The sequence below is a fragment of the Pantherophis guttatus genome, chromosome 5 (genome assembly GCF_059756535.1).
Source record: "Pantherophis guttatus breed Tessera chromosome 5, ASM5975653v1, whole genome shotgun sequence".
In the NCBI taxonomy this organism is placed as follows: Eukaryota; Metazoa; Chordata; class Lepidosauria; order Squamata; family Colubridae; genus Pantherophis; species Pantherophis guttatus.
In genome coordinates, this window is record NC_142067.1 from 33,101,187 (window position 1) to 33,109,351 (window position 8,165).

The window sequence follows — 8,165 nt, forward strand, 5'->3', positions numbered from 1 at the left end:
TTTTCACCATAGAAGCCTGGTGAACAAGTTAGATTTCAGATAGACAACAAATGGATTCCAGTTTCTAATGTTTAAAAAGAAAGAAGAGCCTTTTATGTTGAAGAACCTCATCAAAAGAGGAAATATCAAAACAGCTATTGCTATATGACTTACACTAGTGGGCTGGCTCCCTTTCCTGAAATTAACACAGAAGGCCTAGAGCAGGGGTGTCAAACTGGATTTTTTTTGACACTCTGCCAGCCAAAACAGGGCACAGGGGACCGCACTGTGCCCCGTTTTCAGCCTGAACGGTCTCCTGCAGCACTTAATCACAAAATAGGGGTGCAGAGAAGACATGCATGGGGCCCCCATGCCTTATTTTCACCCTCCATGGCCTCCTGCAGCATTCTGCTGGCCAAAAACGAGCGACGCGGAGGCCTTCTGAGGCTTCCGTGCGGCCTGTTTTAGGCCTCCCCGACCTCCAGCAGCACTTTGCAGGCCTCCAGCAGCACTCTGCTGGCCAAAAATGGGCCCTATTTTTTGGCCGGCAGAGTGCTGCTGAAGGCTGGGGAGACTGAAAAGGAGCCACACAGAGTGCTGCTGGAGGCCGGGGAGGCCGGAAAGGAGCCACACAGGGGGCCGCACACAGCCCATTTTGGCCAGCAGAGGCACCTTTGATATTTCCAGGCCAGCCCCATGGGCCAGATTTAAGTACTTTAGTTTGACACCCCTGGCCTAGAGGATTTAAACTAAGACATGTTGCATGCAGGAAATTAACAGCAAATGCAGCTCATGTAATTCCTGTACAGACACAAAGTTGTAATTCTTTAAAAAAGATGTGGCATAAAGGCATTGTGTCTTTAAGGAAAGTAGTCAGCAGATGCCTGATAGATGCCTGATAGACAACTGCCCTTAATGACTTGAATCTATGCTATATAGCCCAGGGGTTTCAAAAACAAGGCCCAGATCCGGCTCGCAGGATGCTTACATCTGGCCTGCAGGGCTGCCCTGGAAACAGCAAGGGACCGGCCCGCAGTGCCTTTGCCAGCAAAAACAGCTTCTATTTTCACTGGCAGAGGGTTGCAGGAGGCCATAGCAGCCAAAAACAGAGCTTGCGAGGGCCACAGGCAGCCCTCCCAAGCTCTGTTTTCACTGGCAGAGGGTTGCAGGAGGCTGTAGCAGCCAAAAACAGAGCTTGCGAGGGCCACAGGCAGCCCTCCCAAGCTCTGTTTTCACTGGCAGAGGGTTGCAGGAGGCTGTAGCAGCCAAAAACAGAGCTTGCGAGGGCCACAGGCAGCCCTCCCAAGCTCTGTTTTCACTGGCAAAGGGTTGCAGGAAGCCGTTGCAGCCAAAAACAGAGCTCAGAAGCCCATTTTCGCTGGGAGATCACTTGGGCTACCACAGGCGCCCCCGACACCAGTGACATCAAGCTGGCCACGCCCACCCTGGCCCTGTCCCCCCTGTCCCCCTGAAGTCAAACATAACTGTGATGTAGCCCTCGATGAAATGGAATTTGACACCCCTGTTATAGCCATTGGGTACTCTGGAAGCCTGGATCCAGTTCATATAATATAATATGGGATCTTGTTTAGAATATTAATTATTCTAATTATTATTTATTTAGATATTTAATACCTAATAAACAATAATAATTTAATATTTAAATAGACAAAGCAAATAATTTGCTATTTCCTAAAAAATTGGATTTTGCTTAGAAAGAACAAATATTTTTACTAGAAATGAAATTTTATAAAAGCATGATCTAAAGTAGCCTTTATAGGCAGTAGCCGAATGTGCTGAACAGACGAAACTATTGCCAAAAAAGCTAATGCTTTTGCAGCATCAACAAAGAGATAGCGCCAGGACAATGAGAAGTGATAGTATCACTTTACACTGCACTAGTGAGACCACACTTAGAATATTACATCCAATTCTACTCACCATGATACAAAAAAGATGTTGAGACCCTGGAAAGTGTTCAGAGAAGATTAGAAAGGATCAGAAGGCTGAATCATACGACGAACGGTTGAGGGTGCTAAGTATGCCTAGCTTATTGAAGAGAAGGATTGGAGAGGACATAATAATTGTCTTCCAGTACTTGGGTGGACTTCCCAAAGAAAAGAGGATTGACGTATTCTCTAAGGTGCCAGAGAGCAGGACAAGAAGTAATGGGTGGAAGCTTGTTAAAGAAAGATTCCAGTTAGAAGTAAGGAAGAATTTTCTGACAGTGAGAACAATTAATCAATGGAATAGCTTGTCTCCTGAGGTTGTGTTGTGGGTGCTCTATCACTGAAGGTTTTCAAAAATAAGCTGAATTTAACTGGAAAGCTATAAAGCTCCTGCTTTGAGCAGAGGTTTGAACTAGAAGACCTCCAAATTCTCTTCCAGCTCTATGATTCTATGACTAATGCTGTCCAGACATTCACTGATGCCCTTTCTAAATATTGTAGCAACTACAATTCCCTAGTGGGATCCAAATCTGCTCAAAATAGCAATTATTAATAGTAACAATAGTAAATATTATTACAATTATTTATTATAGCAATAAAGAAAATAAAAAACTATATTTGTAACTTTTCCCATAGTATACTAAATTGCCTGAATGATATTCTAATATCAGAAAACCATAATTCAACACTGAAACAGCCATTTAGTGTCATTATCCATTAATAAAATGTCACTACTAAAAAGGCCTTTGCCCAACTAGCCATCAACCTTGCTCCATTTAGCAAGACACTGGAAGTATAGTCTCAGGTTGCTCTTGCATAAGTATCCAGTCCATCAACATTTTTAGGGATTTATCCCTTTTAACAAATCGTCTCTGGCAATCCTCTCTAGAAAAACAAGAAGAAACTTGAGAAGGAATACTTGTCTTATGATCAGATTCAACAGTCTTACCCAATTCAGTTCCTTCCTGATTTGTTGAATTTCAGCTACTGGTGATTTTGATGATTAGAAAAGGTAGCAAATGAAAGAAGGAAATTATGATGTAACCTTAGAGAGGGGGGGTTAAATATACAGTAAATGTACGTATAGCTGTTCTAAGAAGATTGGAAGCTCTCTTCCTTTCCCCTCCGGTCCCCTCCTGTCCTCTCCCCTCCCTTTGATTAATTTCCTTTTTTACTTTCTTTTCACTTTTCTCTATCTTTTTATAATTTTGAATTTATTCGTTTTATTCTATTGAAAACCTCTTTAATAAAAATTCTAACATCTATCCATCCATCCATCCTATCAAAATAATTTATAGGTCAAACATATTTAGACTATAGGACCCATCTTATAGACATGCCTGACTTTTATAATCACCATTTAAAAACCATTAATACCGTTTTACACCTGTAGTTTTTCACTTCTCAACAGTGATTGTATTTCTCCAAGCAGTGTTTTCACGCAAAGCAATAAAATAATCATTTTAGAAGGCAAGTAACACTAAAGACCTGTCTTCTTCCATTCAGGTTGCCATGCCACTTGCGCATTCCTCTCTCCCAGTTCTTATTAATTTGATGAAATAAAATCTGTTTGGAAAATTATTTCAAAGAAATGTATTCATAAAATTTTTTAGAGATGGGTGGGTAACAGTGCTCTTTAAATTTATTAATAGTGAGATGGTCACACAAATGTCCTTTTTATTATACTATAATCCCTTGTGATTTGCATTCTCCCTGGCTTTCACTGCTGCAGTAGAACCCATAGGAAGCCATCTTATCAATAGGAATGTCAACCAGAAGAATCTGTTGGGAGGGGTGGGATGTGGGTGTAAAAATGTCAAGAAGCTAAACCATGATTTATGGCTCAGCACCCTTTCTGAATTCATATCCAGGGAATTGTCCACATCTTTTAAAAATGACATCTTCCTTATGAAGGTTACGTATGGATTTCTATGTCTATGAAAATAGACCATGAGCTTTGCAAAGCCATGTTTCCATTTAACTTGTGAACAATTAGAGGGTGAGGGCTTATTTAATGGTTGTAACCACCATCTTCATTTATGTTGACATCTCAAAGATGCCTCCTCCAGTGACTACTACGGGAAGTCCTGCTTTTGGAAAAGTATTAGGGAATTTATTCTTTTGGAGAAAATTAGATAAATCATCCATATCTTTCCTTTCTACAAAACTCTTAAGTTCTAAATTTACCACTATGTAGGAGGTTGATATCAATCTTGAACATGATGAGCTCTTCTAATTCCGTAGTGAAACTGTGATGTCACAGTGGCAATGCAATTTTTTTCTGTGCACAGCAATTCCAACGAAAAAGTAGTTACACTTTGAAGAGTTATCTTTCAGGAAACCTCTGCTTGTGTTTTGATTTGCAGCTTTCCCCCAGAATACTTTCTTATCTCCTCTTATCTGATCCTTGGAACAACTTTGGCAAAAAAGTTACCTGTCTTCCATGCATATTCACTACTTTGCACAACTACTTATGCTTCGATACCATCTCTCGTGTCCTTCTGGTACTACTTCAGATTAAACAGTGGCCATTAATAACAAATGCATAAATAAATGAATGGGTTAGTGGCTATATCTTAGCTACCGTATATTATTCAAAAATTCAATTAAGCCATTACATAGTTTGCAAAGTTCTAGCTTAGTATGTTATAAAGCAGACAAGTCAAACTCAAGGCCCACAGGCCAGATCTGGCCCATGCAGTTAGATCTGGTCTGTGGGGCCACCCTGGAAATGGCGAGGGTCTCATCCCTATGGCCTTGGGCCACCTTGTCCCCTGGGCATGTGCACAGGAGGCGGTGAGCACATGGGGGCTGATGGTGCTTGGCAGCAGCTGCAGTTGTTAGCCTACCCCTGCCCCCCCCAGCCTCTCCACACCATGCCTCACCTCAGTCGGCCTCATAGAAGCAATCGCAAGGGGATGAGAGGGTACCAGGCAACTGGTGCAGACACCGTGCAGAAGTGATTGCGGGGGGAGGGGGCAGGGGAATGGTGCTGGGTAAGCAGCAGAGGCTTTTGAGTAATAACTACAGGTTGGAAGGTTTAGATTCAGCTCTGCCCTTTGTCTTCTGGAGATAAAACTGTGTTAGGAGAGCTCATGCTGCTGAGAGAAAGCAAAGCCACAAGCAGGGCAGGTAGCGCAGACCTGGCCTAATTTTCTACCCAGAAACAGTTCAGGGGTTTCATTTAGATTCCCCACCCCACCCTGATATGATTCTGACGGTATGAGAGCTGATTCTGGTGGTGTGCGCGAGTGGTGCAGGGGGTGGATCTAAATGAAGCCTCTGAATTGTTTCTGGGTAGAAAATTAGGCCCAAGCCTTCCCTGCCTGCGGCTTTGCTCTCCCTCAGCAGCACAGGCGTCACACGGATCCCCAAATGCGGCAGCAATGGTTTGCCCCATTTTAATGGTAGACCTTTCCTAACAGTTTTATCTCCAGAAGACAAGGGCAGAGCTGAATCTAAACTTTCCAACCTGTAGTTATTGCTCACTTACCTGTGCTGCGTGCCTGGCACCCCAATCCCCTGGGATCATTTCTGCACGCTGTTGCAGTTGCTTGGTGTCCTACCCCACTCCCTGCAATTGCTTCTGTGAGGCTGGCCGAGATGAGGCCGAGGTGTGGCGTGGCATGGAGGGACTAAGGGCGGCAGGGGCTGGACTCTCGCTGTTTCCAGGAAGCCATGTGGGCCAGATCTAACTACATCATCGGCCCAAGGGCCTTGAGTTTGACATGTCTGGGTTAAGGTGTTAGCCTAGAACCAGGCGACTGTGAGTTCGAGTCCTGACTTAAGCATGAAAGCCAGAAGGGTGGGCCAGTCATTCTTTCTTAGCCCAACTCATCTCAGAGAGTTGTTGTTGTGTGGAAAATAGAAGTAGAATTATGTATGTTGTTGTTGTTGCCTTGAGTTACTTATAAAACTTATAAAGACAGGAATAAAAATCTAATGATAAAATAACCCAATTATGACAGCTCCACCTGTTGTGTGAATATAATTAATCATGTCATACAAACCAAGCCTAAATATGGTATATGGATCCAATTTATAATATACATCAGTATTCACATCATTGCCTCACTTGAAACCAGTGAGAGTTTATTGGCTACTCAGCATGATATACAAGATTATTCAGCCATCTGTTGGAATACTATTAAATTCTACAGCATACTTAATACCATCTCTATAGGACACAACTTTGTGAACTTTGATCGCCCACGCAGTACGAACTTTGTTTCTTCTTTAGAACAGGATACATCAAGATAGGTACTCTACAGTAAAAATGAAAATCACTGGTGAAAGATTTCAGAGGAAAATGATAAATATGTGAAAAGCTTGCTTCTCCTATAGATTAACCTTTCTATAATATAGATGTGCATAAATATTAAAATAGTCTTTGTATTCTTTAAGTAGCAAGGAAATCAGAAGACTCATTCCCTGGCAAAAACGTGAAATGTTTCCCTGCTTGTCAGTTACTTAATCTTGAGTCTAATTTATGAAACCCGCTGGCAATAAAACAAGTCAGACAAGGTCTTAGACTGGAAAACTATTGTACAAAAAGCTTAATTACCAGGATAGTTTTTATTATACAAAATACTTTACAATTCCATTCTTTTAAGATTTCAGTTAACTAAACTGTTCACAAGGACCCCAAAATATGTCCTTCCTAACAGACAGGAAGCAGCAGGTGAAGCTAAGCAGAATCACAACAGATACCTGTACAATTAGCACAGGGCCCCCACAAGACTATGTGCTCTCTCCATTCTCTTCTCTATATATACCAATGACTGCATCTCAAACGATCCATCTGTTAAACTACTGAAGTTCGCAGATGACACAACAGTGATTGGTCTCATTCGAGACAATGATGAATCTGCATACAAATGGGAGGTTGAACAATTAGCCTCATGGTGCGATCAGAACAATCTGGAACTGAACACACTCAAAACCATAGAAATGGTGGTGGACTTTAGGAGAAACCCTCCCATACTACCACCTCTTACAATACTAGACATCACAGTATCAACAGTAGAGACCATCAAATTTCTAGGTCCTACCATATCTCAAGACCTAAAATAAGACACCAAACATCAAAAACGTCACAAAAAAAAAAAAAGCACAACAAAGAATGTTCTTTTTGTGCCAACTCAGAAAGCTCAAACTGCCCAAGGAGCTGCTGATACAGTTCTACAGAGGAATTATTAAGTCTGTTATCTGCACCTCTATAACTGTCTGGTTTGGTTCTTCAACCCAATAAGACAGACTCAGACTTCAGAGGATAATTAGAAATGCAGAAAAAACAATTGCTATCAACCTGCCTTCCACTGAGGACCTGTATACTGCACGAATCAAAAAGAGGGCTGTGAAAATATTTACAGACCCCTCACATCCTGCACATAAACTGTTTCAACTCCTACCCTCAAAACTACACTATAGAGCACTGCACAACAGAACTAGACAAAAGGAGTTTTTTCCTGAACGCCATCACTCTGCTAAACAAATAATTCCCTCAACACTGTCAAACTATTTACTATATCTGCATTACTATTAATCTTCTCATTGTTCCTATCACCCATCTCCTCCCACTTATGACTGTATGACTGTAAACTTGTTGCTGGTATCCTTTGTTTCCTAATATGATTTGATTGCTTATTTGTTCCCTACGACTATCATTAAGTGTTGTACTTTATGATTCTTGACGAATGTATCTTTTCTTTTATGTACACTGACAGCGTATGCACCAAGACAAATTCCTTGTATATCCAATCACACTTGGCCAATAAAGAATTCTATTCTAATTCTAATTCTAATTCTATTCTTTCCTTTTCCTATTTATTCTGTGGATATATCGTAGCTCTTCTATTTAAATCTGTTCTACTTGCTTATCAAGACTGACCTTGAATTCATTAAGGTGTAACCAGGCTGCACCCACTGTCAAGAAAAAACGTCTTGGCCACATGGATGAAGTCACCTGTCCTTTAAATCAAGTGGTAGAACTTTATCTACTGTAAAATCTCATGAGAAATGTATTTATCAGTATGGTACCATCACAGTGTTGGAATGGGCCCTGCCTTGGGGTTCCTGTTCCTGTGTAAGAAATGTAGTTGTTAGACTCCCATGGGGTTATGCAGGGGTAACTTGAATCCCAGGCCTGTTTGAATCTTGCTAGGTGACGATGTAATGAAGGGACTTCGGGCAATTCCTATTATGGCTTAATGGCTTTGTCCTGGTTTAGATCTTGAG